Source organism: Herpailurus yagouaroundi, unplaced genomic scaffold (assembly GCF_014898765.1).
Source record: "Herpailurus yagouaroundi ecotype Mexico unplaced genomic scaffold, PumYag 100, whole genome shotgun sequence".
Taxonomy (NCBI): Eukaryota; Metazoa; Chordata; class Mammalia; order Carnivora; family Felidae; genus Herpailurus; species Herpailurus yagouaroundi.
In genome coordinates, this window is record NW_024412391.1 from 49,642,350 (window position 1) to 49,662,325 (window position 19,976).

The 19,976-nt window shown below is 37.0% G+C and overlaps 1 long non-coding RNA gene across 1 annotated transcript; it reads left to right on the forward strand.

Annotated features, from left to right (window-relative positions):
- Positions 1–118: 118 nt before the first annotated feature.
- LOC121028098 (uncharacterized) lies at positions 119–19,573 on the forward strand. Its single transcript, XR_005789067.1, has 3 exons — positions 119–233; positions 14,283–14,292; positions 19,563–19,573. It is a non-coding gene; the product is annotated as an uncharacterized LOC121028098 (long non-coding RNA).
- Positions 19,574–19,976: the final 403 nt, after the last annotated feature.

Genomic DNA, 19,976 nt, shown 5'->3' on the forward strand with positions numbered 1-19,976 from the left:
TCTGGCAAGAGATTAATATCCACAGTATATAAAGAACTCCTACAACTCAACAACAAAACATATACAATCCAATTTAAAAATAGGCAAAGAATTTGAATAGATGTTTTCCCAGAGAATATATACAAATGACCAATGAGCACATAAAAAGAGACTCAACATCATTAATCATTAGAGAAATGCAAATCAAAACCACAGTGAGATACCACCTCACATCTACTAAGATGGCTATAATAGTAATGATCATCAAAATAATAAACCAGCAAATAACAAGTGCTGGTGACAATGTGGAGAAATTAGAGCCCATGTGCACTGCTGGTGAGAATATAAAATGGTGCTAGCATTATGAAAAATGGTTTGTTGTTTCCTCAAAAAGGTAAACACAGAACTACAATATCACCCAGTAGTAATTCCGCTTCTATGTCTATGTCCAAAAGGATTGAAAGCAGTAACTTGAACAGATATCTGTACATCAGCATTCATATCAGCATTATTCACCACAGCCAAAAGATAGAAGCAACCCAAGTGTTTGCTGATGAATGGATAAACTAAAGGTGATACACATACAATGGAATACTATCCAGCCATATAAATGAATGAAATTTTAATATATGCCACAACACTATGGAACTTCAAAACATTGTGATTAATGAAATAAGCCAAACACATAAGGAATACCATATATTCCACTTATCCGTGGCACCTAGAATAGGCAAATTCATAGAGAGAGAAAGCAGAATAAAGGTTACCAGGATCTGGGGGTAAGGGAGAAGGAAAAGTTATTGGTTAATGGATACAGCATTTATGTTGCGGATGATGAAAAAGCATAGGATATATATAGTGGTGACAATCACACAACGCTGTGAAAGTATTTAATGCCACTGAATGTATACTTACAAATGGTTAAAATGATAAATGTATGCTATATTTTATGTATATTTTACCAAATAAAAGTAATTAAAAATAATCTTTGAAATCACTTCAATCCTCGTGGGGTTTTTTTGCCAAAAAGCTAACATTTTTATTCTTATTTTGGACTTCTGTTGTCATCATTAGGAAGGTAGTTTTTGAACTTGAAACTGACAGCAAAGCTCCCTGAAACAGCAGCTGTGATTCTGTGCTCCTCTCCAGGAACTGGAATCGTGTCTGTAGTTATAATTTCAGCACATGTGAACTGAGCTTCTAATATGTGTATTATAGAGCAGAGCTACAATTCATCTTAATGATGGTATGTGAAAGAACATCTCGGCAGGGCACCTTAATGAAATGACAATTGGTTGAAGACTTAGAAGATTAAAAATACCCAAGACTTTCAGAGGCCATTTCAACTCCCATTTGGATCCTTTAAGGGATAGTGTAAAATAATGTTCTCTGCCAAATAACAAGAAAGCTTATAGCAAATAGAGTAAAAATCCTTTTAATATATTTTTCAAGGATGGAGCCATTAAAAGCGTCTAATCAGAAAAGCTAAAAAGGTGAACCAAATTCTCCAGTCTGAATATATCATAGGCACCTCTGGAAGAGACTTCCTAATGAATGGACCAAAATATTGCCAAAAATATTTAGATTCTCTTAAAATAAATTACATATAATTTCCTCTATGGAGTATATACTCTTGGTCAGGCCCTGTATTAGCCACAGTATGTCTTTCACTTAACTCTGAGAACAGTCTCATGAGGCAGGAAGTAGTAAACCCATCACACTGGTAAGAAAGCTGGGACTCAGAGATGTTAAGTGTGTTGACTGAAGCTCAAAATAGACAAAGCTTCATTGTCATTAAGGTATGACTATCATTTAACAGCAAAAAATGTCAACATAGTATATGTGCCATTTTGTAATCATTACATTAACCAATACAACAAAGAGAAAAATTATAGTCAGGCAAGCCTCTTTTTCTAGGTCCAACACAGCAAACAAAAGGCAACATATTCCATAAGAATTCTAAATTCTTTCCCTGGATAACTTGAGATAGGCATTCTTTGTCTTAGTTTCCCCAAGAAAAAATCATTGAGTATCTCTTATTCCAAGTCCTGTACTAACCATTTTCACATGCATTATCTCGTCTAATTGACTCAACCTAATTTTTGCTATTTTTCTTCTGCATAGCTAGCAGGCATGAAAGATGTGATAGTATCCTCTGTGAAAATTGATACACAAGTAGTCACTGTTTTTTTAAAGATTTTTTTTAAAGCAATCTCTACACTCAATGTGGGGCTCAGACTTTGAATCCCAAGATCAAGAGTTGCATGCTCTACCAACTGAGACAGCCGGGTGCCCCTTTCAGTACTTACTTTGTTAACATAACAAACTACTATGATGTACAATTAACCAACAATACTCCTCAAATTTTTCTTACATTAAAAGCATTTACCTTAAAAATGTTTAAGTAATATATTTCAGAATTAGCTAATTCTTTTCAAATTATTATGCAATGCACAATATGGGCACATATTGTGTTTGCCAATAACTTTGACTAATATTTGGATATTTTTTCCAAAAATAGGGTGTTCTGAAAACTTCCTTATATTCATATGGCGAATTCATATTCATAGGTGATTTAGAGATGAAGTCACCCTATCAAGGCTATTCTCTAAAGGCCAAAAATGTAGCAAAGATTTGATCATCTATGTTATGTCCATCTTGTGCTTTTTTGTAGCATCATCATTTAGTACGTAGTAAGAGGCCAAGAAACAAATATTAGGATACATTCTAATAGTCTAGGAATTTTAGTGAATAGTCTAGGAATTTTATGTAGAGTACATGAGTTAATAATTCAGGTTTTATTTATTTATTTTTTTTTTTAATTTTTTTTCAACGTTTATTTATTTTTGGGACAGAGAGAGACAGAGCATGAACGGGGGAGGGGCAGAGAGAGAGGGAGACACAGAATCGGAAACAGGCTCCAGGCTCTGAGCCATCAGACCAGAGCCCGACGCGGGGCTCGAACTCACGGACCGCGAGATCATGACCTGGTTGAAGTCGGACGCTTAACCGACTGCGCCACCCAGGCGCCCCGATAATTCAGGTTTTAAAGAACAGTTCTGTTCTACCGTGCACTTTAACCCCTGAGTGTTTCTGCATATCATGCAGCCCGCAAAAATAGTAGTGGGATTCTATAACCCTTGCATTGTTCCCTATACTAATGAACAACCATTTGCCTTATTCTGTCTTTATTACACTTCTCTATGTAGTCTTATTCTTCCTGGCTTCTGACTTTGTGACCTCGTTCTATTTATTCCCTCACCTTGGCTCTCATGCTTGCTCTGCAACACTGCTTCTCCCGTTTAAAACTTCTTTTGCTTTCCTCTCATGACTTAGGCTTTCCCCTGAGAAGACAGCCTTCAGTCTCTTTGCGTGAAGATGTTTAGCATGGCCCATTTTAGTCTCTCAAACACTTTGATTTAGTCTCTCAAACACATTCCATAAGTGTAGCACTACTGCTAGGTTTATGTTTGCCTCTGAGCAGAACCTAGGTGTGCTATATATAATTAGGATGATGATAGTAGGCCAAAGTTATCCTGAACTCAACAGCATAAACTAAGCACCTTATTATAAATCAGACACTAACTGTCCAAAAATCGTCAAAGGAAAATGAGTCATCTTTTATCATTAGGTTATTCTTTCATCACACACACGTGACGAATAAGTGGAAAACTTGATTTTGTTTCCTTTTTTAATGTTTATTTATTTATTTACTTATTTATTTAGAGCGTGGGGGGGGGGGCAGAGAGGGAAGAGAGGGAGAGAATTCCATGCCAAGCATGGAGCCTGACACAGGGCTTGATCCCAGAAACTGTGCGATCATGACCTGAGCCAAAATCAAGAGCCAGACACTTAACTGACTGAGCCACCCAGGCACCCTAGAAAACTTTATTTTAATGGCTATTATGTCATCTGGGAGACTAGTTAAAAATAAGGGATCAGTATGGCCAAAGAACTGAGTATATGAGAGATTTCCTATTCAAATTGCCATTAGCAATTTTATAAAGATTACATCTACATCACTCTTGACATTGATAAAAGAAATTGAAGATAACATAAATAAATGGAAAGATATACCATGCTCATGGATTGGGTAGTTAACATTGTTAAAATATCCATACTACCCAAAGCAATCTATAGGTTCAATGCAGTCCCTATGAAAATATTAATGGCATTTTTCATAGAACTAGAGAAAAGAATCCTAAAATATATGTGGAATCACAAAAGATACTAAATAGCCAAAGCAATCCTGAGATAGAAGAACAAAGCTGGATTTATCATGCTCCCTGATTTTGAACTATACTACAAAACTATAGTGATCAAAGCAGTATGGCACTGGCACAAAAACAGACACATAGATCAAGAGAACACAACACAGAGTCCAAAAATAAGGCCAGATTTATATGGTCAATTAATCTTTGACAAAGGAGGCAGGAACATACAATAGGGAGAAGATAGTATCTTCAATAAATAATTTTGGAAAAACTTGGCAACTACATGCAAAAGAATAAAACTGGACCACTTTCTTACACCATATGCAAGAATATACTCAAAATAGATTAACAACTTAAATCTGAGACTGGGAACCATAAAACTCTTAGAAGAAAACTTAGGCAATAAGCTCTTGGACATTGAAGTGAGCAATATATATTGGATCTGTTTCCTCAGGCAAGAGCACAAAAGGAAAAAAAAAACCTAAATAAGTCTACATCAAACTAAAAAGATATTGCACAACAGAGGAAACCATCAACAAAATGAAAAAGCAGTCTACTGAATGCAAGAAGATATTCACAAATAATATAACTGATAAGGGGTTAATATCCAAAATATATCAAGAACTCACAACTCCTTATCAAAAAAACAAACAATCCAATTTAAAAATGGGCAAAGAACCTGAATAGACATTTCTCGAAAGAAGACAGACGTGTGGCCAACAGACCCTTGAAAAGATGCTGAACATCACTTAACATCAGGGAAATTAAAATCAAAACCACAATGAAACATCACTTCACGCCTGTCAGAATGGCTATTAGCAAAAGGACAAGAAGTTACAGGCATTGGTGAAGATGTAGAAGAAAGAGAACCCTCAGGCATTGTTGGTGGGAATGCAAAATGATGCAGCCACTGTGGAAAACATTTAGAAATTAAAAACAGAACTATACTACAACGTAGTAATTCCACTTCTGGGTATTTAACTGAAGAAAACAAAAACTTGAAAAGGTATATGCACCCCTATGTTCACTGCAGAATTATTTACAATAGCTAAGATATGGAAACAACCTAAGTGTCCATCAGTAGATGAATGGATAAAGAAGATGTGGTTTATATAGACAATGGAATATTGCTTAGCCATAAAAAACAAATATGTTTTATAATTTGTGACAACATGGATATATCTAAAGGGTATTATGGTAAGTGAAAAAAGTTAGAGAGAGAAAGACAAATTCCATATGATTTCACTTACATGTAAAACCTAAAAAACCAAAACAAATGAACAAACAAAACAAAATGGAAACAGACTCAAGGATACAGAGAACAATCTGGTGGTTTCTAGGGGAGAGGGTCTTGAGGATGTGCAAAACAGGGAAAGGGGATTAAAAGGTCAAACTTTCAACTATAAAATAAATAAGACACGAGGATAACAATGTACAGCATAGAAAATAGAGTTAATAATATGCAACAGCTTTGTGTGGTGACAGATGGTAGCTAGATTTGTCGTGCTGATCACTTTGTAATGTCTATAAATGTTGAATCACTATGCTGTACTCCTGAAACGAATATTGTATGCCAACTATACTTCAAATGAAAAAAAAATGATTATCTCTACACCATGCTTAGTAAAAATGGTTAAGTGGGATGGTTAATTACAAGCTTTTGCGAACAAAGGAGTCATTGTACTGAGAGCTGAAGAATACACTAGAGATGAGGAAAGAGTAGTTTAAAGTAAACATATAGCTGCTAAATATAAACTTGAAGGAATGCTGATTAGATCTCAGCCAGAGGGAGAAAAAGGAAAAACACAGATTAACTTAGGCCAGTGGCTTTCAATTAGGGGTGATTTGTACCCCAGGAGACATTGGGTAGTCTGGTGACATTTTTGGTTGTTGCAACTGGAGCAGTGGAGTGTGTACTACTGGCATCTTGTGGGATGGCCAGGGATGCTGCTAAACATCCTACTACACACGGGACAACTGCTCACGACAAAGAACTGTTCGACCCAAAGTCCAGCAATAGTGCCAAGACTGAGAAATACCAGACTAGAGCAGAACATTCTGAAACCAGCTGGGTGATATTTAATCAATGTGATTAAAGGGAGAGCCTCATGTGAATAAACTTTACAGAGTATAAGCATACTTTGGGCACAGATCAAGTTTGCCTCTGCTATTTCAATCTTCTCTGACATCCTAAATCTGATTAGGTATAGTGTTCTTTGTGATGTCTGTATTCATCAATGAGTAAAATCTTACTCGAGAAAATTTCTAAAAAAACATCAGTCCCAACACAAAATGGCTTCCCATTTCATGAGCATTTTCTCTTAAAAGCGGCAATATTTTCATAGGCAATAAAACATGACAGATCACAAAGAATAAATCTCTAGTGATGGAATCTAGGCATGAGTGGGCTTAGAGTGGAAAGTTTTCATTTGAGGGAGTACTTTGGGGGACTTACAGTTGGTGCCTCTTCCATATGAGTAACGCTTTTCTCCATACAAGAATAGATCTCGGTAACTGTAGAAATAACACTGGGTGTGGTATTACCGAACTGCTACCAGGGGAAGGGATACATATAAACGGACCACAGTCATTCACAGACTACAAACCATCTTGGAATAACAGACTTCTAAATACTAGTAACATCACCATTCTGATGAAAAGAGTAGCTATGTCAGTTTTCTTGTAAATTATTCCAAAAATATATTAGAGAAGCCTATTTACTTTTCAAGATCTCTATCAAAATCAAAACACTGAATGGCTCCTTTAATTATGCCAAGTGGACTGCTGTTTAAAACAAGTTATACTGAATCTCTGTGCTCTTCTGCCTCAGGATGTTATTCTGTAATATGTAACAAGTAGCAAGTAATAAATATGCATATAACTATATAAGCACATATACAAAACATATAAAATGTTAAAATTAGAATCAATATGAAATCAGTACATAGTTACAAAGGAAAAACACATAAATCAAATATATGTAATACAAATATTTGTGGTCTGGGGCAGTGGGTGTCAAAATGCCTCTGCTGAGCCCTGGGTTTCAGTTATGCCAGGGGAGGCATGAGAAGGAGGGAGATGCCAGCTGACGTAGCTCTACCTTTATGACTTTTCATATAAAAGCTCTTACAGAATCAGATTTGGTTGGGAAAAAAATGGGAAAAAAAACTGCTCTAAGGGGTTTACAAGGAAAATTTTAAAAGTATATACCCTGGGACGCCTGGGTGACTCAGTTAAGCATCTGACTTTTGATCTCAGCTCAGGTCTTGATCTCAGGGTTGTGAGTTCAAGCCCCACATTGGGTTCCTCACTGGGCATGAAGACTACTTAAAAGAAAAAAAAGTATATATATATATAGTAAAACCTTGGATTGTAACTTCTGTGAGTGTTTTGCAAGATGAGCAAACATTTTTTTTTTTACTTTATTATGTTTATTTGAGAGAGAGAGAGACAAAGAGCACAAGCAGGGGAGGGGCAGAGAGAGAGGGAGACACAGAATCCCAAGCAGGCTCCAGGGTATGAGCTGTCAGCACAGAGCCCAATGCCGGGCTGGAACCCAAAAGCTGTGAGATCATGACCTGAGCCGAAGTCGGACGCTCAACCGACTGAGCCACCGACTGAGCCACCGACTGAGTCACCCAGGTGACCCCAAACATTTCTAATTTTGATAAACAAATGATGTCTTGCAATATGAGTAGCACATGATGCCAAACATCACACGATCACAACGGAGCTAATGGTTCTTGACATTGGCTTTGATATACAAGCGCTTCGGATTACAAGCATGTTTCCAGAATGAATTATGCTCACCAACCAAGGTTTTACACACACACACACACACACACACACACACACACACACACACACACACACCCTCAAAGATATTTTCAAAATATTTTTAATTCACTTGACTTTTTGGAATAAACATACCATGAAAAGTTCTGTGAGACAGAAGGAAAGTAAACAGCACAATGTTGTATGCAAAACCCTTCTCAGAAGACTCAGTTGCTCCCTCATCCATGTTACAGCCCAAATGAGCTCAGATAATTTTGTATTTCAGTTACATGTGTACTCATCTGTCTTTGCAAGACTTGGCTCCTAGAAGACCTGGTCTTGTTCAACTTTTTAAAACAGTCAGTGACAGGGACATTGCCAAGGCCTTAGTGGGATGTTTGTTGAACTAAATTTGGTGAACACCTGAAACAATTTTGTATTGTCATACTTCTGCCTTCACACAGAATCTGAACAACATTAAATACTCTAGCTGTTTTCCCCCTTCTTTGGAAGACCTATTTGTTGTCTGAGACCAAGACAACAGTTTCCAGAAAGATAAAAAGCTTCCCCCCCTCATCCCGCCCCCGGAAATTCCCAGAAAGAAATATACTACAAAGGCTTTCCCTTTATGGTAATAACTAATAAGAACAGAAACCATCATTCTTCAGTCTGAAGAGCCTACCTTCTTCATACACAAAAAAAGAAGCACTTATGCATGCAAACCAAATAATGGGCAATCAGGATAGTGCTAAGTCTAGACATCTCAGGTAGGTTAGTGGGAAACAAAGGAACTTTATTTCAAGTGAAAGCCATGGAAGTCTAGGTAATTTCAAGGCACCGCAGGCCAAGTTTCAGATTCATATGGGCTCAAGACTGTGGATGCATAAGTTTCCCCAAATGGAGAAAAGGATCACCACCAACAAAATAAAAAGAGGTAATACAAATCTATGTAAACCATAGCTAATGAGTTTCCCACAGTTCTGGAAATATGACTACTTCATTTCTTTTCCTTTTAATGTTTGTGAGCTAAAGTCAACCAGGGTATCTTGAAAATGGACTTCTTTGAAAATAATGTTAATCCAAACTTATTATTAACTTATGTGTAGGACTATAATTGTCTAAAGCAGTAACCTATAGTTCATATTAACAGCAACAGAGACTGAAACTCTATTTAAAAAGGATCATGGACACTAGCAACAAAGACAACAATAAATAATACAGACTAGAAAGGATAGTACCAATTTCTATTAAAGATATACTGTAATTAGCATCCAGTAATTTGGGATTCCTATAGCATGTTCTGAACGTGTAAGCCTTACGCTCACTTTGGCCATTTGTCTCCATCTCTTTTCTAACCTTTGTCTGTGTTTTACTCATTTCTGGCTTCTTTCTTCACCCTCTCCTTTGTATATTTTCCCTTCTATCAGTGCTTGAGCTAACTCTTATTTTGCCTTGTTGCTCACTTAAATCCCATCATGTAGTCAAAGCACACACCACAAACACACACAGATATACACAGACCCACAGGCACACATACAGACACACAGACAAATATTTCAAAGAGTTTCCACCATTCTCAAGATCACTCATTCAGTCTCAGGGCAATTTTTAGTATTTCTTCCCAGCGTTAAGAAGCGGATTTCACTGTGACAGTCAGACAGGGATTTTAGTCCGTAAATAAAATATTCAAAACAAACACATACCCAAGGAGATGGGAAAACAAAAGCAATGCAACAAAATTTTAAATTAGATGAGGATACATATGAGAGCATGTATTTTTCTCCTTATAAAAATAAAATATATTTTTCAAAAATTCATTAAATATACAGAAATATAAAGAAGGAAATTAAAACCCCTGTAATGCTGCCACAAAAGCCATAATCAATTCTCACCATTTGCTATATTTCCTTCCAAACCTTTCCTTGTCTGTTCATATGCATGTATAAACACACAAATTAAAAGTAGCAAAATTGGAAGCTTACTCTGTGTGTGTCTGTGTATATACACACACATTTAACTATACATTTAAATATGTAGCTAAAATTCTGTAGACTAAGCAATTTTTAAACAGTCTAGAATAATTTGGCTAAACTAATGAGATTTTTTAAACAGAAAGACAAAATAAAAACACTTCGCAAAGAATTTGCTACATGTCATCAAAGTAAAGATGTCTCACTGTGACTGACTGGGAAGGTATAACACTGATCTAGAATGGTGTTGCTAATGAGATCAAGTCTGTGAGTTCAATCCCTGAATGAATGAGTTTAGCACCACACATGCAAAAGCTCTATCCCATGGCCCCAGAATATCCCCCAACTCCAAAGAGTGGTTCATACTTATGCACCATTACTCAAGAAATGGGTGTCGCAGAGTATATGTGGTTGGTGAAATCCAGCATTTCATAAGCCTATCTGGGCACCAGTGCCCTTCATTTAGAGTAAGAACTTTTCCCATCCTGGAGAATTACTATTCCACAGGATGTACTTTAGGAAATGCTGGCCATAGTATTTAAACTTTCCAGTGTGATATCATATGAGGAACTTTGTGATCTGGCTCCATGTAATTTTAGAAACATGATGACAAAAATCCTGGGCTCTGGAATCAGATAAATATGAGTTTGGAGCCTTAACCTATGTAAGCCTCACTTTTCTCACCTATGAAAGAGATTAATAACAACAACTTGCACGTAGTTGTGAGGAGTAGAAATGAGGAGAAAGAGGATTTATCATATTATTCTCTCAATAAATGGTGGATATCTTCATTATTATTGTTGTTGCCTTTTTCACCACATTTACTCTATTCCATCACATAATCCCTTTCCACAAGCCCAGTAATTCCTTTTTTTTTTTTAATTTTTTTTTAACGTTTATTTATTTTGGGGACAGAGAGAGACAGAGCACGAACAGGGGAGGGGCAGAGAGAGAGGGAGACACAGAATCGGAAGCAGGCTCCAGGCTCTGAGCCATCAGCCCAGAGCCCGACACAGGGCTCAAACTCACGAACCGTGAGATTGTGACCTGAGCTGAAGTTGGACGCTTAACCAACTGAGCCACCCAGGCGCCTTAAGCCCAGTAATTCTTAACAGGCATCCCGCCAACCATATGCAAGGTATGACACCAAGTTTTAAAAAACATGCAAATTTTGTTGTTTGTACAATTGAACGTGTATTGGGTTTTGTCACTGCTTGCCAATGGAGTGTTCAGCTAAGAGGACATGGGGTATCCAGTAAGAAGTTGAGGCAAATTTATTCTAAAGTAAGCTTTACAGAAATACGTGACAATTATACCTTAGGAACATACATGAGCAGGGGAGTAAACTACTCAAACACAATCACATTGCTGAAGGGTGCCTGCTTGAGTAGTGTGATAACTACGGGTACTTTATACATGTTGGGATATATTCTTGCAGTGTAGTGCCAACTGGCTTATGGTTATTGATGGCTTGTTTAGTGTTACCTTAAGTCTTTTCATCCCTTAAAGAGTGCTGCCCATAATTCCAGAATGCCATGAAGACTTCAGTTCCTAGTCATGTCTAACCACTAATGGTCCCCAATACACCAAACTCTTTCTTGCTTCCTTGAGTTGGTACAAAAAACCAAAACTAACTTTTTGCCTGATAAACTCTACTTTCAACACACTCTTTAAATATTTGTTTACTACCTAAAATCCAAGGTTGAGGTAAATTATCAATAGTAGACTTGAAGATAAGAACACAAAAGTGAGAAGATATTAATGCTATAGGAAATTCCGAAATGATAGATAACTTGGTGAATGCAAAAACAAAAGAAAAATTTTAAGAATATGAGTATTTGGAGCCAATGCATAATTCTCTGTGACAGAATTTATATGTATTATTGGCTCTGAAGAGGAAATAACAATACTTCCCAGGCACTGCTGTTGGGGGATGTTGAATGGTACTACACATAGGAAGTGTCATGGCACTTAAGTTCATATCCCATGGCTCTTTGGTGGCTGAGAAATATATCTCTTTGGTGGCTGAGAAATATATCTCTGGCCTCAAGAATCTCAAGAACATGAACCCAGGCCAGATTGTTTAGTTATTCTGAATTAATAATTCCAAGGTGAGACTCAGGAATTCACATATTCTATAAGGCCACTAATTGATTCTGAAGCACATGATCTACAAAGTCTATTTTGAGAAACAAGTCTACAAGCCATTTTCCAGTCAATTAAAAAAAAAATCCAATAAGATATAACTGAATCACAAAACACGATTTTAAGACTTGGAGGATAATATCACATATATACACACATTCCTATGTTTCTAACATTGGGAACTAGAACCATGATTCCCAAGTACTGAAAACCACTCTAGCATTCTTTCTCGACAGATGGCAATAAGATCCACTATTGTGGACTGAGTTGTGTTCCCATCCCCTTCAAACTGATATGTTGAGGACTTAACTCTGAACATAACCATATTGGAGATTTAGGCTTTGAAGACATAATTAATGTTAAATGAGGTCATAGGGTGGGCCCTGATCTAATAGGACTGACATCCTTATAACAAGAGGTAGATACTGCCCCCACACAGACGAAAAACCTTTTCAAGGGCTCCATCTGCAAGCCAAGAGGGAGTCTTTCCAGAAACTAACCTTGCTGGCACCTTGATCTTTGACTTCCAACCTCCAGAACTGTGAAAAATAAATAAATTTCTGTTGTTTAACCCCTCCCCACCTCCCCCCAGTCTGTGGTATTCTGTTATGGTAGCCTGAGCTGACTAATATATCTATCACTCTAAAAACTAAGAATATATCTATGGCCTAAATATATTGTCTATTAAGTGGAAATTACCGATATGGACATAACCATTTGTCTCTGAAAGAAAATATTTAAGAAAAAAAAATATACTTACAGATTTTTACCCATGGAGAATTTCTTTTTTCTTTTCTTTTTTTTTTTTTTAAATAATGTTTTGGTTTTGGTATGGTACTTACGTGCACTAAAATTTCCTGATAAAAATGTGTAATTAAAAAAAGTTGAACAGACTGGAAAACAAACAACTCTTCTTTGATTTGCCAAAGAAATGAGGCCACAGGGCAAATGACTGCCCCAAATATTAGAGACACAAACAAGAGGATACTAGAATCACAGCTTCATTGAGTAGAAACCCACAAGCAGAAACCACTTATAAAAATCAGTGTGAGGGTAAGAAAATCTGAACTATACTGACTAATGGCTGGAAGCTTGTCATGGACAAGTCTGACAATTAAAATCTCCAAGGGGGTCCAGTCATAGGGCAGCCCCCACACTTTTGTGGCTTTTACTTCTAGGAGTTCTACCATGTTGTCACAGTAAATATTAGAGAAAAAAATCTCTTCTTGCTTCTCACAGGGGAAGGGGAAAAGTAAATACTCTTCTCAAAAATACTACCCTCAAGAGAAACTATTTTGCCAGAGCATAATCTGTCAGGGTTTTTATCAGAGCCTAACCAACCCGAGAGAAGGGAAAAACCCACCTCCAGCCCCCTCTAGCTATCCTGTCCCTATTAAATGGGGGAGAAAAACTGAGAAGCATTTGTGAAGTTCACAGCCCAGAGGCAGGCTCACAACAAGACTAATCTCTAATCATAGGACTATATATAGACTGTTCCCCTCCCTGCCATACTTCACCACCACATCACTAAAAATCTGTTAATTTTTTAAAATTATTTTTTGTGTAGTACATTGTTCTTTCCTTTTAACAAAAAAGTAAAAGGTATAACAAAAGGCAAAAACACAGTTTATAGAGATAGAATAACCATTAGATCTAGATTCAGATATGGCAAGGATGTTGGAATTATCAGACTGGGAATGTAAAACAACTATGGACTTTAATGGATAAACAGTATGCAAGAACAGATGGATAATGTAAGCAAAGAGATGACAATTTTGATATTGAAGAATCAAAAAGAAATGCTAGAGATTAAAACCACTGTAACAAAAATGAAAAATGTCTCTGTCATGGGCTCATTAGTAGTCTGGACATGGCTGAGGAATGGATCTCTGAGTTTGAGGATAATCAATGGAAACTTCCCAAACTGAAAAACAAAGAGAAAAAAGACTGGAAAAAGAAAAAAAGGAACTGAATATCCAAGAACTATGGCACAACCACAAAAGGTATAACATTTGCATAATGGGAATACCAAGAGGAGAAGGAAGGAAGGAAGGAAGGAAGGAAGGAAGGAAGGAAGGAAGGAAGGAAAGAAAGAGGAGGGAGAAAGGAAGGACATGAGAGAGGGAGGGAGGGATGAAGGACATGAGAGGGAGAAAGAAAAAGAAAGAAAGAAAGAAAGAAAGAAAGAAAGAAAGAAGAGAAAAAGAGAGGTTTGAAACAATATTTACTGAGATTACCCCTAAATTAATTTCAGATATCAATCCACAGGTCCAAGAAGCTCAGAGAACAAACACTAAGTGGGATAAATGTGAAAAGAAAAACAACAACAACAACAACAAAGACATCTGGGTCTATCATATTCAAACTGCAGAAAATCAAAGATAAAGAAAGTCAGAAATATATCAAAGATAAAGAAACTCAGAAAATGCCAGAGGGAAAAAACACCTTAGCTATAGAGAAACAAAGATAAGAATTATGTCCAACTTCTCAGAAACCATGCATACAAAAAGGAAGTAGTGGAATATTTCAAGTGTTGAGAAAAAAAAAAAAACAACCATTGATGAAGAACTCTTTATACTGTGAAATTATCCTTCCATCTTTCCAAACTGAAGGTGAAATAAGATCTGTGTGTCTGTTTTTGTGCCAGAACCATACTGTCTTGATGACTACAGCTTTGTAATATGGCTTGAAATCCATAATCGTGATGCCTCCAGGTTTGTTTTTCTTTTTCAGCATTTCTGTGGCTATTTGGGGTCTTTTGTGGTTCCATACAAATTTTAGGATTATTTGTTCTAGCTCTGCAAAAATAGTGGTGGTATTTTGATAGGGATTGTATTAAATGTGTAGATTGCTTTGGGTAGTATAGACATTTTAACAATATTTGTTCTTTCAGTCCCTGAGCGTGGGATACTTTTCCATTTCTTTGTGTCCTCTTCAATTTCTTTCATAAGTTTTCTATAGTTTTCAGAGTATAGATCTTTCATCTCCTTAGTTAGACTTATTCCTAGGTAGCTTGTTTTTGGTGAAATTGCAAATGGGATCAACTCCTTGATTTCTTTCTCTGCTGCTTCACTATTGGTATATAGAAATGCAACAGATATCTGCACCTTTATTTCATATCTTGTGATATTGCTGAATTCATGTATTAGTTCTAGTAAATTTTTTGTGGAGTCTTATGCGTTTTCTACATAGAGTATCATGTCGGCTACAAGTAGTGAAAATTTGAATTCTTCCTTGCCAACTGAGATGCCTTTTATTTCATTTTGTTATCTGATTGCTTAGGCTAACACTTCGAGTACTATGTTAAACAGTAATGGTGACTACAAAGCTGTCATCAAGACAGCATGGTATTGGCACAAAAACGGACACATAGACCAATGGAATAGAATAGAAACCCCAGAACTAGACCCACAAATGTATGGCCAACTCATCTTTGACAAAGCAGGAAAGAACATCCAATGGAAAAAAGACAATCTCTTTAACAAATGGTGCTGGGAGAACTGGACAGCAACATGCAGAAGGTTGAAACTAGACCACTTTCTCACACCATTCACAAAAATAAACTCAAAATGGATAAAGGACCTGAATGTGAGACAGGAAACCATCAAAACCTTAGAGGAGAAAGCAGGAAAAGACCTCTCTGACCTCAGCCGTAGCAATCTCTTACTCGACACATCCCCAAAGGCAAGGGAATTAAAAGCAAAAGTGAATTACTGGGACCTTATGAAGATAAAAAGCTTCTGCACAGCAAAGGAAACAACCAACAAAACTAAAAGGCAACCAACGGAATGGGAAAAGATATTTGCAAATGACATATCGGACAAAGGGCTAGTATCCAAAATCTATAAAGAGCTCACCAAACTCCACACCCGAAAAGCAAATAACCCAGTGAAGAAATGGGCAGAAAACATGAATAGACACTTCTCTAAAGAAGACATCCGGATGGCCAACAGGCACATGAAAAGATGTTCAGCGTCGCTCCTTATCAGGGAAATACAAATCAAAACCACACTCAGGTATCACCTCACGCCAGTCAGAGTGGCCAAAATGAACAAATCAGGAGACTGTAGATGCTGGAGAGGATGTGGAGAAACGGGAACCCTCTTGCACTGTTGGTGGGAATGCAAATTGGTGCAGCCGCTCTGGAAAGCAGTGTGGAGGTTCCTCAGAAAATTAAAAATAGACCTACCCTATGACCCAGCAATAGCACTGCTAGGAATTTATCCAAGGGACACAGGAGTACTGATGCATAGGGGCACTTGTACCCCAATGTTCATAGCAGCACTCTCAACAATAGCCAAATGATGGAAAGAGCCTAAATGTCCATCAACTGATGAATGGATAAAGAAATTGTGGTTTATATACACTATGGAATACTACGTGGCAATGAGAAAAAATGAAATATGGCCTTTTGTAGCAACGTGGATGGAACTGAGAGTGTGATGCTAAGTGAAATAAGCCATACAGAGAAAGACAGATACCATATGGTTTCACTCTTATGTGGATCCTGAGAAACTTAACAGGAACCCATGGGGGAGGGGAAGGAAAAAAAAAAAAAGAGGTTAGAGTGGGAGAGAGCCAAAGCATAAGAGACTGTTGAGAACTGAGAGCAAACTGAGGGTTGATGGGGGGTGGGAGGGAGGAGAGGGTGGGTGATGGGTATTGAGGAGGGCACCTTTTGGGATGAGCACTGGGTGTTGTATGGAAACCAATTTGACAATAAATTTCATATATAAAAAAAAAAAACAGTAATGGTGAGAGTGGACATCTTTGTCTTGTTCCTAACCCTAGAGGAAAGGCTTTCAGTTTTTCCCCATTGAGGATAATTTTAGCTGTGGGTCTTTCGTATATGGCCTTTATGATGTTGAGGTATGTTCCATCTATCCCCACTTTGTTGAGAATTTTTATCAAGAATGGATGCTGTATTTTGTCAAATGCTTTTTCTGCATCTATTGACAGGATCATATGGTTTGTATCCTTTCATTATTGTGGTATATCACCTTGATTGATTTGCAGGTATTGAACCAGCCCTGCAGCCCAGGAATAAATCCCAATTGATCATGGTAAATAATTCTTTTAATGTACTGTTGGATTCATTTTGCTAGTATCTTGTTGAGAATTTTTGCATCCATGTTCATCAGGGACATTGGCCTATAATTTTCCTTTTTAGTGGGGTCTTTGGTTTTGGAATCAAGGTAATGCTGGCTTCATAGAATGAGTTTGGAAATTTTCCTTCTATTTCTATTTTTTGGAACAGTTTGAGAAGAATAGATATTAACTCTTCTTTAAATGTCTGGTAGAATTTCATGGAAGCCATCTGGCCCAGGACTCTTCTTTGTTGGGAGATTTTTGATTACTAATTCAATTTCTTTGCTGCTTATGGGTCTGTTCAAATTTTCTATTTCTTCCTGTTTCACTTTTGGTAGTTTGCGAGTTTCTAGGAATTTGTCCGTTTCTTCCAGATTGCCCAGTTTGTTGCCATATAATTTTTCATAGTATTCTCTTATAATAGTTTGTATTTCTATGGTATTGGTTGTGATCTCTCCTCTTCCATTTTTATCTATTCGGGTCCTTTCTCTTTTCTTTTTGATAAGTATGGCTAGGGGTTTACTTGTTAAGAACCAGCTCTTAGTTTCTTTGATCTGTTCTACTAATTTTTTTTGTTTCTATATCATTTATTCCTACTGTAATATTTATTATTTCATTTCTTCTCTTAGTTTTAGACTTTATTTGCTGTTCCTTTTCTAGATCCTTTAGGTGTAAGTTTAGGATGTATATTTGGGACCTTTCTTGCTTCTTAAGATAGGCCTGAATTGCAGTGTACTTCCCTCTTAGGACTGCCTTTGCTGCATCCCAAAGGTTTTGCACTGCTGTGTTTTCATTTTCGTTTGCTTCCATCTATTTTTTTTTATTTCTTCTTTAATGTCCTGGTTAGCCCATTCATTCTTTAGTAGAGTGTTCTTCAACCTTCACATATGTGAGGGCTTTCCAAATTTTTTCTTGTGATTGATTGCAAGTTTCATAGCATTGTGACCTGAAAATATGCATGGTATGATCTCGATCTTTTTGTACTTGTTGAGGGCTGATTTGTGACCCAGTATGTGATCTGTTCTGGAGAATGTTCCATGTGCACTCAAGAAGAATGTGTATTTTGCTGCTTTAGGATGAAATGTTCTGAATATATTCTTTAACTCCGTCTGGTCCAGTGTGTTATTCAAAGCCACTGTTTCCTTGTTGATTTTCTACTCAGATGATCTATACATTGCTGTAAGTGGGGTGGCAAAGTCCTCTACTGTTATTGTGTTATTATCAATGAGATTATGTTTGTGATTAATTGATTTATATATTTGGGTTTCTGCCAGTTTGGGGCATAAATATTTAGAATTGTTAGATCTTCTTGATGAATAGGCCCCTTAATTATGGTATAATGTCCTTCTTTATCTCTTGTTACAGTCTTTGTTTTAAAATCTAGTTTGTCTGATATAAGTATGGTTACTCTGGCTTTTGACATCCATCAGCCTGATAGATAGATGGCTCTTCATCCCCTCAATTTCAATCTGCAGGTGTCCTTAGGTCTAAAATGAATTTCTTGTAGGCAGCATATAGATGGCTCTTATTTTTTTATCCATTCTGATACCCTATGTCTTTTGGTTGAAGCATTTAGCTCATTTCTATCCAGAGTGATTACTGAAAGGTATGAATGTAGTATAATAGTGTTACCTGTAGAGTTGGTGTTTCTGGTGATGCTCTCTGGTTCTTTCTAGTCTTTGATGCTTTTGGTCTTTTTTTTTTTTTTTCTTTTTTCCCCACATGAAGAGTTCTCCTTAAAATTTCTTGTAGGGCTGCTTTAGTGGTCACAAACTCCTTTAGTTTCTGTTTGTCTGGGAAACTCTTCATCTCTCCTATTCTGAATGACAGACTTGCTGGATAGAATGTTCTTGGCTGCATATTTTCCCCATTCAGTGAATATATCTTGCCTCTCCTTTCTGGCCTGCCAAGTTACTCTGGATAGATCTGCTGTGAACTTGATCTGTCTTCCCTTGTAGGTTAAAGACTTTTTTTTTTCCTTTCTGCTTTCAGGATTCTTTCCTTATCTGTGTATTTTGTGAATTTGACTGTAATAGGTCTTGGTAATGGCTGGCTTTTGTTGAATTTAATAAGAGTTATTTGTGCTTCTTGGATTTTGATATCTGTGTCCTTCCCTAGATTAGGGAGGTTTTCAGGTATAATTTGCTTACATAAATCTTCTGCCCCCTTTTCTCTCTCTTTGTCTTCTGGGACTCTTATGATAGGAATGTTATTAAGTTTTAATAAATAGCTGAGTTCTCTAAGTCTGCTTCCATGATCTGTGACCTTTGTTTCCCTCTTCTTTTCCACTTCATCATTTTCCATAATTTTATCTTCTGTATTGCTAATTCACTCCTCTGCCTTATCCATCCTCATTTTTAAATTCTTTTTAATGTTTATTTATTTTTGAGAGACAGAAACAGAGCACTAGCAGGGAAGGGACAGAGAGAGAGGGACACACAGAATCCAAAGCAGGCTTCAGGCTCTGAGCTGTCAGCAGAGAGCCCGACACGGGGATTGAACCCACAAACTGTGAGATTAGGACCTGAGCTGAAGTAGGATGCTTAACCAACTGAGCCACCCACGGGCCCCATCCATCCTCGTTTCTATAGCCTCCATTTGGGTTGGCATCTCGGTTATAGTATTTTTAATTTTGACCTAACATTGTAGTCCTTTTATCTCAGCAGAAAAGGATTCTCTGATGTCTTCTATGCTTTTTTAAATCCCAGGTAGTATCCTTATAATAATTCTTTTAAATTCTAGTTCTGACATTTTCCTTATATCTGCACTGATTGAATCCCTTGCCATCATTTCTTCTTGTTCTTTC